The sequence below is a fragment of the Quercus robur genome, chromosome 6, assembly GCF_932294415.1.
Source record: "Quercus robur chromosome 6, dhQueRobu3.1, whole genome shotgun sequence".
Lineage (NCBI taxonomy): Eukaryota > Viridiplantae > Streptophyta > Magnoliopsida > Fagales > Fagaceae > Quercus > Quercus robur.
In genome coordinates this window covers 7,550,453-7,570,301 of record NC_065539.1, presented here as the reverse complement: position 1 = coordinate 7,570,301, position 19,849 = coordinate 7,550,453, and the positions used below count along the sequence as shown (strand labels likewise).

The window sequence follows — 19,849 nt, the reverse complement described above, 5'->3', positions numbered from 1 at the left end:
ACTGGTACCAGAATACCCCCCGTTCCACCTTGGGTCAAATTTCGGGAAGTTTCGGGTCATTCTGGTCAATTTCGGCCGGAACAGGATTTGGCCTATTATTTAAAAAAAAAAAAAAAACAGTAAAGGTCCAAAATACTTACAAAAAATCCTCCGGAGATAAAATGATATGGCTCATGTAAGGTTTAGGAATTAAAATTGGTTTTTGGGTTTCTGAAAAGGGAGATTGGATTTGGTTTTGGGTCTACGGATAGAGAGAGAGGTGTTTGTATCAAATAGCCATAGACCTCAGTTACTCGATCTAAAGCCGCTTTGGGCTTACATGGAGAAAGAAAGAGAGGTCAAAGAAGAAGAAGACAAGGCGTTGGTGGAAAATAAGAAAAGGAGAAGGAGAAGAGTTTGACAGAGGACTTGTGAAAGAAATGAGTGGATGAGAAAAAAGAGAAGGACAAAAAAAAGGGAAGTGTTTATGTGTGTCAGCTGTCATGTAAGACAATGTATAGAAATAAAAATTAAATTAAAGTTGCACAATTATTAATATAATATTTTTACATAAATGTTAAATTGATGTTAAATGTTTTGTATTATTTGATATTTAGTTATTGTCTTGTAAATTTTCTTATTGTGTGATGTTCAATTGATGTTTAAGACTTAAGAGTTAAGACTAAATGATTTGTATTATTTGATATTTAGTTATTTATTTATTAGAATTGACAATTTTATGTTCTACAAGAATATATATAAATTATTTTTTAGGAACCCCGAAACACTCTGAAACAGTACGTTGAAATTGGCCGGTACCGAAATATTCCATTCCACTGGACAAACCGAAACGGGGTCCGAAACGGTATTAATAACAATGGTACTTTTGGGTTCTAGATTTTTTTTTTTTGTGCTATTTTTCTTCTATAAAAATAAAGTATTCATTCATACACAATTTTTTTAAAAAAAATAAAAATATAATGTGTTACCTTTTTTATCTAATATGAATATGATGATAAATTTATACAAACTCTATTTTCTATCTTCTTATTTCTCTTCTTGACCAAATAAAACAATTTCCATCTCTCCACTTTTCCACCCTCTAACCAAACATAAAAGAAGGAGATCAAAATATCTTCTATCTTCCCACTTTTTTTTCCCCCTTCTCCCCATTTTTTATCATCCCATTTTTCTATCATTTCAATCAAATGGACCCTCAAGTGTTTCCTCACCCCAATAAGTTTATTGGTACTTTTTTTTTTCATACTAATTTTTCTTTTAAATAAATGTAATGACAGAAATTTAGGGCAACCTAGCTCGAGATAACTTTTTTTTTTTAGAAACAAACACACACACAAGGATTACTTTTCAAATCCTTGAGACAACCAAATAGAGGTAATGGTGACCCTATCTTCACTTACCTATAGATCAATCTACATATGATTAATTACATTTAAGAATCATAGTTGTACGGCATACAGCAAGGGGCCCATTTCCTTGGGCCCAAACTTGAATAGGCCCAAGAATAGTTCCTGGCTATAGGCCAACCATCTCATGGACAACCATTAAGCAGGCCCATAGCATCAACTCTCCATCTGAGAGTTCGGTGAACGGCAATACAGTCTCCTTAATTAGTAGGTGCACCAATGATGTTCAGTTGTATCTTGGCAGACCAGGAGTGCCTTAGGGGACTCCGTTACTGAGCAACCTTCGATGATGGACACCAATCCCAATGTCTTAGTTCCTGCTCCCAACGAGGCCTACTTTTGTCAAGAATAATCAAATTGGGCCCCACCTGCAAGAGTGGTATTAGAAGGAAATCATGACCCAATCCATTATCCTCAAGCTATACATACATAGGAGTAAAGGGGAAAAAGGGGGGGGGGGGGGAGGGGTTAGAGAAGTAAGGGGTAAGATTGTGTGAATAACCAAGCACACGAAAGAGTAAGAGGGAGAGAGAGAGCTTTGGAAGAGAGAGAGAGAGAGAGAGAAATGGAAATTGGTATTTGTATAGAGCCTTTCATTGAACCCATCTAGGAGTTACCCATTGTAGGATTCTCAAAACCCACTAAATAAGTAAATTGTGAGCCCAAATACCAGGTCTACTCTAGTGTGGGATATTGGGCACGTACAATAGTGATAGTTATAATCATTATACCTCAATTAAGTCTATCCAATCAACCATGGCAAACCCACTTCCAGCATATTGCTATCGCTACCCCCAATTTACGAATTTTTTTGCCTATCTCTATGACCACCATTGTGGAAGGTTTGGTATAGTGATGATTTGTCATGCCTCATTGATGGCCTACTTCCCCTTCTCACCCACAAGCATCCCCTTAGTGGCATTGTTATAACGTTTTCCTTGCTTTCTGGATGCGTTGACTTTATTTGTTGTCACTTAGTGAAATTATTAAAGTCAAACATTGATTTCTAAAAATTAAAATCAAATTTGATTAGGTCAAATAACATAATTTTATTATTGTAGCTAAACTCAACTCATGGCCACCTTTAACTTGCGACTATCCACATGTAAATCGAATTAGGTTTTTGGGTCAAGTCGATAATCAACTTGATCAGATTATGATATGAAAAAACACTTAACTTGTTGCCAACCACGGCTATACGAGTCCTCTATGGTTATGCATGACTTGGGAATTTTGATAATTGTATCGGTTGAATTTGCCTCATACTTGATAGTGTAGACGCATCATGGCAAAGCTACCATTTCTAGTGTAGACCTGCCAGATTTGGATGAGATTTTGTGCCATTGACTCACGACCACCCCTAAACCTAGGGTTATCCACGAGTCAATCGAAGTCAATTTTAGGGTAAAGCTGACAAACTACTTGACTATGGTGGTATGAAAACACTTAACTTGCTATCGACCATGCGTATATGGGTACTCTATTGTCATCACTTGGGAGTTAATATGATTGGATTAATTGAAATTGCCTAAGAATTAACGGTGTTGATGTGTCCCGGTGAAACTATCATATATGTTAGAGACTTGCTAGATTTGGTCGAGATGATGTGCCACTGTTTTTTGGAGAGAGCCACTATTCTTTGTAAATCTAGCAAGATCTTTGAAGAATAGTGGTTCACACCAAATAGAGGAGGAGGGGAATGACGATACTTTTTGGATGGATTGATTGGAGTTGATTTTTAGACGTGATCTGTCACCCAAGTCAAGATTATCAAATTTCCTTAGCATAGACACGTCATTGACCTACTTTGTGATTGGATCGGATCACCAGATCGGATCGAATCGCATTCGGATTCGTTTGGTAGGAAAACCTCGTGTTCCACGCAGGTGCAACGACAGCGTGTTTAACAAGGTCGGCCCCAGCCCGTCAAACGTGCTTATCGACAACGCTATTGAAAATTGACCTGTATCCAGCATGGAAAATACCAACGAGTCGCGACACCAACAAATACGCAAACAGAGTCGTCGACCCACATACGTGGTCGCATAATAGCCGTCCATCTCCAAAACCATATTCAATCTCACCCGTCCACTTCGTAACCGTTCTCATATATAAACGATAGGGTGTGCATCCCTAAACCATTCATACATAAAATCAAGGTTTCTCATCCAGATCTATTCTGCGTGGCTTCTCTGCCACGCGTTTTGTTCTCGAATTCAGCTTGATCGCTCTGAGAGCTACAAGTAGATGGCCGCTTCAGCAGCTTAAACCAGCTGAACCTTCAGATGTTCTGGTTTGGCTGAGAGAGCTAATTCAAGGTTTGAATTCAAATCCACCACAATCTGATGTTGATAATTAGTTGCGTGAGCCTTGGATTGCTCATCCTTCGATTAGTTTCTGATTTATAATCAGCTCTATTATTTGTTTTCTCAGATCTCTCATATATTCGCCTAGCTTTTAATGGATCCGCTATGGTTTCGATTATAAGGTTTGTTACTCTGATTATTTGTTATTACTGAAATTTATCAACCGTGGAATGTTTCCTGTTTGCTATTTTTGCGAATACAGCACGACACGGAAAGTCGTCTTGGTTTGTCTAAGATCGTTGCAGGGATTTCAAATTTATGTATCAGGCACGCATGGCGCAATCGATGAGCTGCCTTTGGATCCGGAATCAGATTTCAATTCAATTCCCAATTCGCCTAAACTGCCGGCTCTGAGGGCATACATACGACACCAATATGAGAATGACTCAATTGTTGTTGGGCTGTGTCAGTGTGTGTGATGTAAATATTTATGAATGGGAAAGCAGAGAGGGATATTGGGAGTTGGAAAATAAAAATTGTAAAGGGATGTATAAGATAGATCGGTACGAAAGGCCCGAGTTGAGAGAGGGCTAAATCGTTCTGATTGATCTTTGTCATCCGACCTTTGCCATGACGGGTGCGCTTGCTTGGCAGGTCACAAAAAAAAACATAATAAAAAAATTGATGTGTTTTTGGTTTTGAGGGAGAGATCGCACGGGGAGTTTGCCCGGGGTCTCTCCCACTCTGGTGTGTGTTCCCTTCCCTTCCTGCTATTTCTTTTCTTATTAAGTTCGCGACTCCAATGACTACCACAGGATGAGCTTAGCAACATCAGCAATTGATTCACTACTCGCGTGGCCTAGAGGTATACTCTACTAAATTCATTCCTAGTTGCAACGACACCAGTCAATTCTTTCAACATAGGGTAGGAGTGCAGAATAATACTTTTACTATTTGCTAAGACTGGATACAAGTGCTGCAGAGGCAGTTACATCTAGTTACAATTTTTTTTTTAACATAGTTTTACTTATAAAAATAAAATTATTAGCTAGTTCTATTAAGTAAAAACTGAAATAAATTTGCATGTTGGGTTCAAATGCCATAAAAAGCTATCATCATGGAGCGGGCTATGGTTCTGAAAACTTGAAAATGAAAATAAAATTAAAAATTAATTATAGTTGAATGGAAATATTGTCATTGGCAACTTGCTATAAAAGAAGTTCATCAATTCAACAATTCTGTTTTAAGTTAGCAATGGTTTCCCGAATAATATTGGAGAATCTAATTTCGCCCAAAGAAAAGTAGTGTTGCATGTTAGTGTATCAATTGATTATTTGATCTCCGATGCCCTAAAGCATAGCAGCCGTGTTTCAATTCTTTAATGTCTGTTTATTGAGAGATATCTTGCACTGTTGTTGTTGAAGATCATGAGGATTCTTTCAAATTTATGTTGGTTTCAATAGATATATGTTTGGACAATATTGCACTATTAGTCATGCATCAACTTAAAACTATTTCTCTCCTTTTAAAGATATGCGGAGTACTGATGATAATGTGTTAAGGCCTAATTGGCAGCAATACCAGCAAATTAATTGAACAAATTTCAGATACAATGTGCAATGTTTACCTTGTAAAGGCTGGCTCCACCAATATTTCTTGCAAATATGTTTATTTACTCTTTATAGCAATGGAGCATGCAGTTCTTTTGCTTTGCTTGTATATCAATATATCATGGAGTCCAATATGGACTGCTTGATTGCATCTTTGTATAAACTACTTGTCATCTTGCAAGGATGACTCATTATGTACTTGGTGGCCTTCCACTGCATTTTGCTTTTGTTGGAGAGCATCAATTATACTGCTGTATTTGAGGCTTTTTGTGGGCTGTGGCGAGGCTGAATGTGGAAGCAGCATGAGGTTGTATTAGATGGTGTTTTGACAGTTGCAGAAGATCCCCAAGTAAGCTCTATATGCTATTCAATGTTTGAGGTGATGATAGTATAATCTATAAATACTAGCATTTTTTAACCTTTTCATTCGGTTTTGATCTGTCATGTATACCTACAGTCATTGTTGCCGGTACGACCATTGGCAATTTGCTTTGCATCCTTTCTAATGATACAAATTCAGCAGTCTATTCATTCAACTTCTTCAATCTATTCATTATAAAGTGACATGGTTAATTCTGGGAATACAGTTGGTTGTAGGTACTTTCAATTTCTTGGTTTTCAGTTTTGATCTATTATTATGTATCTTTTACGGCCATTATAGCACTTATATTATTGGCAATTTGTACCTTTTCTTATGGTTTATAGCAATCTTTTACAGCCATTATAGCCATTATATAACTACTACCATTGGCAATTTGTATCTTTTACAGCCATTATAACCTTATATGACTACCATAACATTTTTTTAATTTTATCAATTTATAATTGTAATTATGTTGAAATATAGTTATTTTGTTATAACTTATAAGCTTTTGTTGATCCATTGGTCTTTAGTTTCAATCTACTATGTATCTTTTACAGCCATTTTAGCTGTTATGACTACGGTGACATTTTTTTTTAATCAATTTATAATTGCAGTTTTGTCGTAATCTAGTTTTTTTTGTTATAACTTATAAGCTTTTGTTGATCCACTATTCTTCCTCAGTACTTATATTTCTTACCAGTATCTTTTTTTTGTGCGAACTGTTTTTTTTTTTTGACTGAGGGAGGTAGATGTGTGAACTGTTGAATCAGTGTTCGTTTGGGAAAAACTTATTTAGCGTTTTGCTAAAAGTGTGTTTGCATACATGTACTAAAAAGCTTACAACTCTAGCTAAACAGACATGAAAGTATTAATCTCATTCTATTTTTGTGTTGACATTTCTATTTTTTGCTTCAGCACTGTTATTTAATGATTTAAAAAACAAACTATTTTAAGCTAAAGTTTGTAATTTTATTTTTTCATTGGTGCCAGTGGATGAATGTTTCACTAATAAAAAAATATGCACGAAGGCACAAGACTGAAAAGGGCAAATGGTTTCAATTAAAAAAAAAATCTATTTGAATTCAATCACTGTAAAGTAGTTTGTGATAGATGACTGAGATTTCATAAGAATCCTTTAATTTTATAAATATTTTTTATAATTAGATTTCATGAGAGTAGTAGTTTGTGATAGATGATATTTTTAATTTTAAATTGGATTATTATGTTCTGTCTGTCAAGATGGAATGTAATTATACCTTGTAAAGACTTGTTTGCTACCTTTCAAGTCGCATGAAAGGCTAATGAATAAATTAGCTGCTAACATATGGCTGGTTGTTTTCTGGTTTTTTGAAGTTTTCATATGGTGGAGTAAGGTTGGATTGGTGGTACCTTTCATTTTTTTGTTCCAGGGGAGGAAAATAGATTACAGTTTCTGTTCACAAAGCAGTCATGTAATTATATAATTTATGGGTTAACAGAGTTTTGTATTGAGAATTCTCATTTTGCTTATATGTAGTTGTGATGAAAGTTTGGAGGGGGAGGGGATGAATGTGGGGAGTAAGAATGGCTGTCTTTTGCAATGTATTTATTTGAAGGTGGGTTGGAGACTTGGACCAACACCATTAACATAGTTTGGTTGTCAATTATTTAATTCATACATTCAAACTAATAAAGCAGTCTGCCTCTTTATTTAATTACCTTCAGCCTTTCATATAGGTTCCTTCCCTTGGATAAAAAATTGGTCTCCCACAATTTTTTTTGGTTGGGAGTTCTTTCAAATTTATGACTTGGAGTTAGTTGCCAATGGGGGTTTGTCTCAGTTGGTAAGGACCCACCTAGGTTCGAGTCTAGTTGCTAGTAGGAGTCCGTTGGTGGGCATCCACACGGGTTGGCCCTTGAGCTTTTAACCGTAGCGCCCTGCCTGGGGGTTGACATAACCTAGCTAACCCCTATTTTCTTTTACCCAAAAATAAAAAAAATTGGAGTTAGTTACTCATAAGACACTGTGAACCCCAAAATCTAAAACATATTTGTTTTCAACACACCCTTCATTCCAAAATGCCTTCTTGCCACCACTCTCCCCATTTTACTCTCCAATTCAGTCCATGCCTTATTGATAGCATGTTTTGTGAACCGTCAGTAATTAGGACTCATGGAACTTTGAATTGAAGCGACATGACCATGACCATTCTCCTTATCACACTTAAATAGAAAAATGCGCATATATTGGTATTGTCTTCAACATCGATTATTATTGGATTTGGGTTGAGGAGTTGACTGAAGAAGGATATTGAAGCTAACACCAGACTGAAGGAAAATAGAACAATTTTTGGCGAATTGGAGGAGATAATCCTATGGTGGGGCTCAAATTAAAACAATTATTGTGCTTAAAATTGACTAGGTTCATTTCGTTGTTGGTGGTGGTTTTTTGTTTCGGCTAAGTGTGGATTCTATGGGCTGATGGGTAGCCGTAGGTAGTGGGTAGGTATGGGTGTTGGTTGTAATTTTGTGATAGTTTTGGGTGGGAAAACACTTCAGTTGTAACTTGACTTTGAATTGCTATATTAGGGACTTTCTACAGCGGGAGATGGAACCTTGGATGTATCTTTTGAAAACACCTAAGAGGTGAGTTAATTGTGATATAAGATTCTGACTCTTTTTTTCATATTTTAAGTTCCTAAATAAAGGAATGATTAGTTTTGGAATTAATGGTTTAGCCTTTTCACCCATAGCAAATTATAAGTGCTAGGTTGTTGCAAGTTTTTATTAGTAGATAAAAAAGTAATTTTAGTAGTACATTTTTATTCAGATCAATGACAATTATTACCTATGATTTGTTTTGAAAATGTTATTGAAGTATCACTTTCTTGGTTATTTAATAATTTAATGGGGAATAAGGCTCTTTGGCTCTTCTTTCACATTTAAGTTATTTAATAATTTAATGGGGAATAAGGCTCTTTGGCTCTTCTTTCACATTTAAGTACGTAAAAAGGAATGATTTATGTTAGGAATTTATGTTTTAGCTTTTACACATTAAAAAAAAAAAAAAAAAAACTTAGCTCAGGTAGAGTTTGATGACTGAACATGAGATGGGGTTCAATTCTTGCCTATATCCTATGGTGGAGCCATAGCATTTTTGGGGATCAAGCTAAATATAAAAAAGTTATTTAGTAGCCATCTAGGGGTCAAGCTAAATATAAAAAAGTTATTTAGTAGCTATCTACACCCAATGGCAGAGCCAAAAATATTTTTGGGGGTCAAGTTAAATATAAACAAATTATTTAGAGCTATCTAAAACCCAAATAATTACACAAATGTATAGAACTTGTGTTAATGACTAATTCAAAAGGATTTGGGAGTTAAAAGGTCTAAATTCTAAAAATTTTGGGGGCTAATAATTATATATATATATATATATTTTTTTTTTTTTTTTAATTTGTGCCTTTTTTTATCATTTGAAAATTATATATATATATATATATATAAAGACAAGTTACTATTTATGAATAGTTTCAGTAGCGCTCTTTCCAAAATTCTAGTTTGCTTTCGGTGGAAAAGAATTCCTTTTCAATTTCAGTAAAAGAATTACTATTCATGAATAGTTTTAGCAGTGTCCTTTCCAAGATTCTCGAATAGTAACTATTGGAACTATTTATGAATGGTAACTTTATATATAAATAACAGATAGTGAAATGCTTTTACGAAGGTGAAAACTCTTTTCCACCAAAAGCAAACGGAAATCCAGAAAAGGACACTTCTGAAACTATTCGTGAATAGTAACTTATATATATATACATATATATGTATATAGACAAGTTATTAAAAGCATTTCACTATCTGTTATATATGGACAAGTTACTATTTATAAATAATAAAAGCATTTCAACATCTGTTATATATATATAGATAGTTACTATTCATGAATATTTCTAGTAGTGTCCTTTCTAGGATTCCCGTTTGCTTTTAGTGGAAAAATGTTTTCATCTTTTGTAAAAGCATTTAACCATCCGTGATTATCGGCAATCTGAGAAGGATCCAAAGCTCTCTCTTGTCTATTTAAGGAAGAAAAAGCTCCATTTTGAAGTAGGTCCTTAAGAGAGCCCACTCCTCATAAATTACAAGAGTTTATCCCCTTCTTACAGAATCCCTTCCTAATCTTGTATTAGGAACATACCTATTCTTGTAGTTAGATGGCCTCACCCACTCCTCAAAAATTAGAAGAGCTTCTCCTTGACCTAATAGAAAAGGTGGAAGACCCAGTTGTTAAGGTTCAGTACCTTACCAAGTTTCAGAAAATCTTAGTTAGAGAGACCGAAGAACCCAAACCCAAGTCCTCTAAATCTCCAGTCAACCTAGTAGAGAACATCTTTGATGAGTCAGCCAACCCTAGTCTTCGAACTAAGGACAAAACAGCTAGGATACATGACCAGTTATTTAACCTTAAGTGTCCTACCCTTAGTGACTTCAGATGGTATAAAGATGTCTTCATCACCAGAGTCATGCTCAGAGACGATTGTAACTCTCCACTTTGGAAGGAGAAGTTTATCAATGGTCTACCCAGTCTTTTCGCATATAAGATTCTGCTAACCCTTAGTAGTCCTTCAGGAGTCATAGATTATGACAACTTGACCTATGGAGATATATCTAGTGTCATCCACAGGGAATGCCAAAAGATGTGCAATGATATAGAGATTAGCAGAAAAGCCAAGTACGATGCAAGTAGCTTTTGTACCCAATATGATTTGCCTCCCATAGCCCCATCAAAGAGAAAGTCTAGAAGGAGACCAAAACAACATTTCTGACTTCCTTCCCCCAGCCCAAGGTTTTTAAACCCGGATCGGACCGTACGGTCTGACCGGGTTAATCGTGAACCGTTTATCAATACGGTTTTTTATACATGAAAACCGGGTATATAGGAAATATGAGAGAATCGCTTGAACTGAGGTCTGACCTGAAAAACCGTTCAAACCGTAAGCGGGTCCAACCGTAAGACGTCGGTGAAATTTGATTTTCCGATCTGAAATTCTGGCATGGATCTGAAGTGAAAAAAAAGAAAAAAAAGAAAGAGAGAAACTGATGAAGAAGATCTGAAGATGAAGCAAGAAATTTAAGGAGCACTGATTGATGGCATGATGAGATTAAAAAGAAATTAGATGAGCGCAGTTGCAGACGTGACTCGTGAGGAGGAAGAAGAGGGGAGGACTGTAGGAGTACTGAATTTGAACTTGAAGGCTAATGATGGATGGTACTGATCAGAGCCTTTCCGGTAGTATATTTTTGCCGATCATCCCGAATTTTCCTCTCCTCCTTCTTCTCAGCAACACTTGACCAGAAGCTAGAATAACTCCTCAGATTTTTTTTTTCTTTGTTCCTTGTTTCTTGAGTGACTATAGTAATCACTTGTATTTCATGTTTTTGTTCAGTGTGCTGCACTGTTTCGCTGACAACACCACTACCCACATGACCTCGTGAACCCCAATGAAGTAATTAGAGTGATTTCACTATTCAAATGTTTTTAAACTTTACTATCTGCCAATGTTGATACCAGCTTGTATCTTTCTTCTTTTCTTTTCTTTTTTTCATTTTTTAATAATTTTTTAATTTTTTTTTTAATAAATAATATGTCATTTTAAAAAAATTTATTTAAGCTGCGTGGTTGCCCTTAAATTCATTGAAAAGTCACACCTTGCAGACTTAACCAACCATAGGATTTAGGTCCTAATTAATCTCAGAGGCTACAAACACTAAACAGGCTTGTTCAAATTAAGAGAATAATAGGGAATTTTAGTACCATAGAATATTCTACTGATGTTTAAAAGTGAAGTTATTACTTGACAATTTTATAAATCCCCCCTTGGTTATACGAGTCCTAGCAATATGTTCTTGTTTCGAAAACTAGGCGCCTATTTGGTACTGTTGTTAAACTATAGTTTCCCGTGTTTATATATCATAACACGTATTTTTCACACCACTTTTTCACCCCACGTGTATTTTCACGACACTTAAATTAATAACAATACTAAAAAGCTCTTATCAAATGGCCCTAAAAGTCTGTAATAATTGTGTTGAAAATTCGCATGTTTTTCCCGTTTATGGCTTGTTGATTAGTCTACTAAAAAAAGCTTATGAATCTTGAACCTTTAATAGAGTAATGGTGCCAATTTTATGCCAATGAAATTTAGAGGGGTGAGAGGTCCAAGCCCCTCTCTTAAAATAAATTGAGTTCAATCAAAGAATGAAGAATGTAAGGCAGTTAGAGAGAGCAAAAATCAAAAGAACCAACGAAACCATTTGACAGGCCCGGCCCATCTTTCCAAATTGTCAACCAATCCATGGACAAAGGCGGCCCATCTCTTCAAGGCGTGAGCCACCCCCATAGACAAAGCCGGGCCGTCTTTCCAAAGTGTGAGCCACCTGCCTAACTAACACCTCAAATTAAATTCAAAATATTTTCCAAACTGTTTTCAAAAAAAATTTTAGTTGTTATGAGAAATTGTTCTCCAAAATAGTGTCCTAAAGTCCGTTTGGTAAAATAAGAGAGGGAGGGAGAGAAAATTATTGGAGTGTTTGGTCTGGTGGATTTGTGGAAAGAAAATTGGTAGGTTTCGGGTATTGTTTTTTTTTTTTTTTTTTAATTCACCAATTTTTTTTTCCCTTAAAGTGAGGAGAAAATAAGAAAGAAAATATGGAGCTCTGCTCACAGGGTACTTGGTACTGTTGTTTAAATAACAGTTTTTAGTATTTAAATACTGAAACATGTATTTCTATAATACTTTTTAACCCATATGTATTTCCAAAACACTTAAACATTTAGGTACGCTTGGTAGATTGAATGGGAATTACGATAGGAATCATAATCTTTATTACTAGGAATAAAATATGTTGTAATGTAATAATTAAATTTATTCATTAGTTTGGCTGTGAGTTATAACATTAAAATGAAACTTAACATTTATTTTTGAAAATTTCTTATTCATACAATTATATTTCCTTAAAAATTGTTATTTTTAAATTTAAGAGAGATATGTGTTATTTTTTATGATTTTTTATTTTTATAATTGTTAGATGTATATGGAAAGTTTGTTTACTTGGAAATATATTAAGTTTTGAAATTATTGTACTTACTAAGGAACAGCTAATACAACCTTTTAAAAAGGAATAGTTATTCCTCGTTTTGAAGAATAACTATTCATAAGTAATGATTATTCCTTGTAATAAAAACATGACTAAATTAAAGAATAACTAAATCATAGGAATAACTATTACATTACAGTACCTATTACAGTCTACCAAACATGCTCTTAGTATCTTAGTAAACATGCCCTTAGTATCTTACCAAACATGCAACTGTGCAAACGTCCAGCTGTGCAAATTTCGGTTTTATCTTCTCTTTCATATATTTTGTCTTAGTCTTTTTCAGCATTATCTTGCTTCCCTTTCCTTTTTTGCATGGTTTTCAGAACCAAACCGGACCGGGAGGTTGGATCGGGAACCGGTATGAAAATTGGTTTTTTAAGCCTAAAGAACCATATTTTTTGTTAATTCTGTGAACTGCTAAAACTGGGGTTGGACCGCACGAATCGGTGAGAACCGTGCGGTCCAACCCCTTAGCAATTTTTTTTTTTATAAAAAAAAAAAAAAAAAAAAAAAAAACCAACTTAACACAATTTTATTCTACTTAATTAAATTATCCATCTCTTATAAGGAATAAAAAAATTATAATTAAAATCCTTCAAAGATATTCAACTTTATTTCAAAAATTAATCATAAATTTTAATGTTTTCATGGTTATTATTTTATTTTATTAACTTTTTTATTTAATTATTAAATATATGCTTGAAAATCATTAAATTTCACTCACATATATAGATATATTATCAATTTTGCTAGTTTTATAAATTTAATATATATATATATATATATATATATTTAGGCTTTAATTAATTATTAAATTAATTATGACGTCATCACGGTTTGATTCGGTTCGACCTCGATTCGACCTCAAAAATCTTGAACCTCTCTCTTTTACGGTTCAATGAACGGTTCGGGTCTAAAAATCTTGCTTTTTTGACCTTTTTCAATGTTGTCTGGGTCTCAGTCTCAAAAATTTTTTTTTTTTTTTGGTGTTCATTCGTTTCTTTCTTTACTAGTTTCGCACAGGGGAGGGGTTTTTTTTTTAGTTTTGGGCTCTTGAATTTTTTTTTTGTGCTATTTTTCTTCAATAAAAATAAAGTATTCATTCATACACAATTTTTTTTTTAAATAAAAATATAATGTGTAACCCCTTTTTTTTTTTTATCTAATATGAATATGATGATAAATTTATACAAACTTTATTTTCTATATTTTTATTTCTCTTCTCGACTAAATAAAAACAATTTTCATCTCTCCACTTTTTCACCTTCTAACAAAACATAAAAGGAGATCAAAATATCTTCTATTTTCCCACTTTTTTTTTTTTATCTTCTCTCCATTTTTTATCATCCCATCTTTCTATCCTCTCAACCAAATGAACCCTTAAGTGTTTCCTCACCCTAAAAAGTTTATTGGTGCTTTTTTTTTTCTAACTAATTTTTCTTTTAAATAAATGTAATGATAGAAAATTAGGGCAACCTAGCTCAAGATAACTTTTTTTTGAGAAACAAACACACACACGAGTTACTTTTCAAATCATTGAGACAACTAAATAGAGGTAGTGTTGATCCCGTCTCCACTTACCTATAGATCAATCAACATATGATTAATTACATTTAAGAATCATAGTTGTACGGCATACGACAAGGGGCCCATTTCCCCGGGCCCAAACTTGAATGGGCCCATGAATAGTTCCTGGCTATAGGCCCACCATCTCATGGACAACCATTAAGTGGGCTGATAGCATCAACTCCCCATCTGAGAATTTGGTGAACGGCAATACGGTCTCCTTAATCAATAAGTGCACCAATGATGTTCGATTATATCTCAATAGATTGGGAGTGCCTTGGGGGACTTCGTTGCCAAGCAACCTTCGGCGACGGACACCAATCCCAACATCTTAGTTCCTGTTCCCAACGAGGCCTGTTTTTGTTAGGAATAATCAAATTGGGCCCCACCCATACAAATGGTATCAGAAGGCAATCATGACCCAATCCATTATCCTCAAGCTATAAATACATAGGAGTAAAGGGGAAAAGGGGGGGTTAGAGAAGGAAGGGGTAAGATTGTGTGAATAACCGAGCACACGAAAGAGTAAGAGGGAGAGAGAGAGAGAGAGCTCTGGAAGAGAGAGAGAGAGAGCTTTGGAAGAGAGAGAGGGAGAGAAAGAGAGAAAGGGAAATTGGTATTTGTGTAAAGTCTTTCATTGAACTCGTTAAGGAGTCACCCATTGTAGGATACTCAAAACCCACTAAATAAGTAAATTGTGAGACCAGATACCAGATACCAGGCCCAGTCTAGTGTGGGACATTGGGCACGTGCAATAATGATAGTTATAATCATTATACCACAATTAAGTTTATCCAATCAGGCATGGCAAACCCACTTCCACCATATTGCTATCGCTACCCCCAAGTTTATGAATTTTTTTGCCTATCTCTATGACCACCATTGTAGAAGGTTAGGTATAGTGATGATTTGTCATGCCTCATTGATGGCCTACTTCCCCTTCTCACCCACAAGCATCCCCTTAATGGCATTGTCATAACGTTTTCCTTGTTTTTTGGATGCGTTGACTTTATTTGTTGTCACTTAGTGAAATCATTAAAGTCAAACATTGATTTCTAAAAATTAAAATCAAATTTGATTAGGTCAAATAACATAATTTTATTATTGTAGCTAAACTCAACTCATGGCCACCTTTAACTTGCGACTGTCCACATGTCAATCGAATTAGGTTTTTGGGTCAGGTCAATAATCGACTTGATCAGATTATGATATGAAAAAACACATAACTCGTTGCCAACCACGACTATATGAGTCCTCTACAGTTATGCATGACTTGGGAATTTTGATGATTGTATCAGTTGAATTTGCCTCATACTTGATAGTGTAGACGCATCATGGCAAAGCTACCATTTCTAGTGTAGAGTTGCCAGATTTGGATGAGATTTTGTGCCATTGACTCACGACCACCTCTAAACCTAGGGCTATCCATGAGTCAATCAAAGTCAATTTTAGGGTAAAGCTGACAAACTACTTGACCATGGTGGTATGAAAACACTTAACTTGCTATCGACCATGCGTATATGGGTACTCTATTGTCATCACTTAGGAGTTAATATGATTGGATTAATTGATATTGCCTAAGAATTAATGGTGTTGGTGTGTCCCGGTGAAACTATTAGAGACTTGCTAGATTTGGTTGAGATTATGTTCCACCGTTTTTTGGACAGAGCCACTGTTCTTTGTAAATCTAGCAAAGATCTTTGAAGAATGGTGGTTCACACCAAATACAGGAGGAGGGGAATGAGGATACCTTTTGGATGGATTGATTGGAGTTGATTTTTAGACGTGATCTGTCACCCACTCAAGATTATCAAATTTCCTTAGCATAGACACGTCATTGACCTACTTCGTGATTGGATCGGATCACCAGATCGGATCGGATCGCATTCGGATTCGTTTGGTAGGAAAACCTCGTGTCCCACGCAGGTGGCACGACAGCGTGTTTAACAAGGTAGGCCCCAGCCCGTCAAACGTGCTTATCGACAACGCTATAGAAAATTGACCTGTAGCCAGCATGGAAAATACCCACGAGTCGCGACACCAACAAATACGCAAACGGAGTCGTCGACCCACATACGTGGTCGCATAATAGCCGTCCATCTCCAAAACCATATTCAATCTCACCCGTCCACTTTGTAACCGTTCTCATATATAAACGATAGGGTGTGCATCCCTAAACCATTCATTCATTGAATCTGGAAGGCCTCTCTCGCCTACTTTCCTCTCTTCCTTCTGCGATGTTTCTCATCCAGATCTATTCTGCGTGGCTTCTCTGCCACGCGTTTTGTTCTCGAATTTAGCTTGATCGCTCTGAGAGCTACAAGTAGATGGCCGCTTCAACAGCTTAAACCAGCTGAACCTTCAGATGTTCTGGTTTGGCTGAGAGAGCTAATTCAAGGTTTGAATTCAAATCCGCCACAATCTGATGTTGATAATTAGTTGTTTGAGCCTTGGATCGCTCATCCTTCGATTAGTTTCTGATTTATAATCAGCTCTATTATTTGTTTTCTCAGATCTCTCATATATTCGCCTAGCTTTTAATGGATCCGCTATGGTTTCGATTATAAGGTTTGTTACTCTGATTATTTGTTATTACTGAAATTTATCAACCGTGGAATGTTTCCTGTTTGCTATTTTTGCGAATACAGCACGACACGGAAAGTTGCCGTGGTTTGTCTAAGATCGTTGCAGGGATTTCAAATTTATGTATCAGGCACGCATGGCGCAATCGATGAGCTGCCTTTGGATCCGGAATCAGATTTCAATTCAATTCCCAATTCGCCTAAACTGCTGGCTCTGAGGGCATACATACGACATCAATATGAGAATGACTCAATTGTTGTTGGGCTGTGTCAGTGTGTGATGTAAATATTTATGAATGGGAAAGCAGAGAGGGATATTGGGAGTTGGAAAATAAAAATTGTAAAGGGATGTATAAGATAGGTCGGGACGAAAGGCCCGAGTTGAGAGATGGCTAAATCGTTCTGATTGATCTTTGTCATCCGACCTTTGCCATGACGGGTGCGCTTGCTTGGCAGGTCACAAAAAAAAGCATAATAAAAAAATTGATGTGTTTTTGGTTTTGAGGGAGAGATCGCACGGGGAGTTTGCCCGGGGTCTCTCCCACTCTGGTGTGTGTTCCCTTCCCTTCCTGCTATTTCTTTTCTTATTAAGTTCGCGACTCCAATGACTACCACAGGATGAGCTTAGCAACATCAGCAATTGATTCACTACTCGCGTGGCCTAGAGGTATACTCTACTAAATTCATTCCTAGTTGCAACGACACCAGTCAATTCTTTCAACATAGGGTAGGAGTGCAGAATAATACTTTTACTATTTGCTTAGACTGGATACAAGTGCTGCAGAGACGGTTACATTTAGTTACAATTTTTTTAACATAGTTTTACTTATAAAAATAAAATTATTAGTGAAAACTGAAATAAATTTGCATGTTGGGTTCAAATGCCATAAAAAGCAATCATAATGGAGCGGGCACCATAGGTATCGTAGGTATAGGTGGATGCATGTCAGTTTATCTGAAAAGTTGGAAATGAAAATAAGAGTAAATAAGAATTAATATTTATTGGAAATATTGTCATCAGCAATTTGTTATAAAAGAAGTTCATCAATTCAACAATTGTGTTTTATGTTCTGAGTTTTTTTTTGTCTTACCTCAAAGTTAGCAATGGTTTCCCGAATAATATTGGAGAATTTAATTTTGCCCAAAGAAAAGTAGTGTTGCATGTTAGTGTATCAATTGATTATTTGATCTCCAATGCCCTAAAGCATAGCAGCCGTGTTTCAATTCTTTAATGACTGTTTATTGAGGATTCTTTCAGATTTATGTTGGCTTCAATAGATATATGTTTGGACAATTTTCTTCAATAATACTGCACTATCAGTCATGTATCAACTTAAAACTATTTCTCTCCTTTTAAAGATGTGGTTCCTCAATGATATGCGGAGTACTGATGATAATTTGTTAAGGCCTAATTGGCAGCAATACTAGCAAATTAATTGAACAAAATTTCAGATACAATGTGCAATGTTTACCTTGTGAAGGCTTGCTCCACCAATATTTCTTGCAAATATATTTATTTACTCTTTATAGCAATGGAGCATGTAGTTCTTTTGCTTTGCTTGTAAATATATCATGGAGTCCAATATGGACTGCTTGATTGCATCTTTGTATAAACTACTTGTCATCTTGCAAGGATGACTCATTATGTACTTGGTGGCCTTCCACTGCATTTTGCTATTGTTGGAGAGCATCAATTAAACTGCTGTATTTGAGTCTTTTTGTGGGCTGTGGCGATGCTGAATGTGGAAGCAGCATGAGGTTGTATTAGATGGTGTTTTGACAGTTGCAGAAGATCCCCAAGTAAGCTCTATATGCTATTCAATGTTTGAAGTGATGATAGTATTATCTATAGATACTAGCATTTTTTAACCTTTTCATTCAGTTTTGATCTGTCATGTATACCTACGGTCATTGTACCATTGGCAATTTGCTTTGCATCCTTTCTAATGATACAAGTTCAGCAGTCTATTTCATTCACCTTCTTGAATCTATTCATTATAAGGTGACATGGTTAATTCTGGGAATACAGTTGGTTGTAGGTACTTTCAATTTCTTGGTCTTCAGTTTTGATCTATTATTATGTATCTTTTACGGCCATTATAGCACTTATATTATTGGCAATTTCTATCTTTTCTTATGGTTTATGGTAATCTTTTACGGCCATTATAGCTGTTATATAGCAACTACCATTGGCAATTTGTATCTTTTACAGCCATTATAACCCTTATATGACTACCATAACTTTTTTTTTTTTTTTTTTAAATTTTATCAATTTGTAATTGTAATTATGTTGAAATCTAGTTATTTTGTTATAACTTATGTTGATCCATTGGTGTTTAGTTTCAATCTATTACGTATCTTTTACAGCCATTTTAGCTGTTATAACTACTGTGACATTTTTATTATTATTATCAATTTATAATTGCAGTTTTGTTGTAATCTAGTTTTTTTGTTAGAACTTATAAGCTTTTGTTGATCCGCTATTCTTCCTCAGTACTTATATTTCTTACCAGTATCTTTTTCTTGTGCGAACTGTTGAATCAGTGTTCGTTTGGGAAAAACTTATTTAGCGCTTTGCTGAAAGTGTGTTTGGGAAAAACTTATTTAGTGCTTTGCTGAAAGTGTGTTTGCATACATGTACTAAAAAGCTTACAACTCTAGCCAAACAGACATGAAAGTATTAATCTCATTCTATTTTTGTGTTTACATTTTAATTTTTTGCCTCAGCACTGTTATTTAATGATTTAAAAAACAAACTATTTTAAGCTAAAGTTTGTATTTTTATTTTTTCATTGGTGCCAGTGGATGAATGTTTTCACTAATAAAAAAATATGCACAAAGGCACAAGACTGAAAAGGGCAAATGGTTTCAATTAAAA

At 35.3% G+C, this 19,849-nt stretch overlaps 1 long non-coding RNA gene across 1 annotated transcript; it reads right to left on the bottom strand.

Moving 5' to 3' along the window:
- Positions 1-3,974: 3,974 nt before the first annotated feature.
- On the bottom strand, positions 3,975-19,836 carry LOC126732542 (uncharacterized). The gene is made up of 2 exons (XR_007659499.1): positions 18,842-19,836; positions 3,975-5,741 (listed from the first exon to the last, which is right to left on the bottom strand). It is a non-coding gene; the product is annotated as an uncharacterized LOC126732542 (long non-coding RNA).
- Positions 19,837-19,849: the final 13 nt, after the last annotated feature.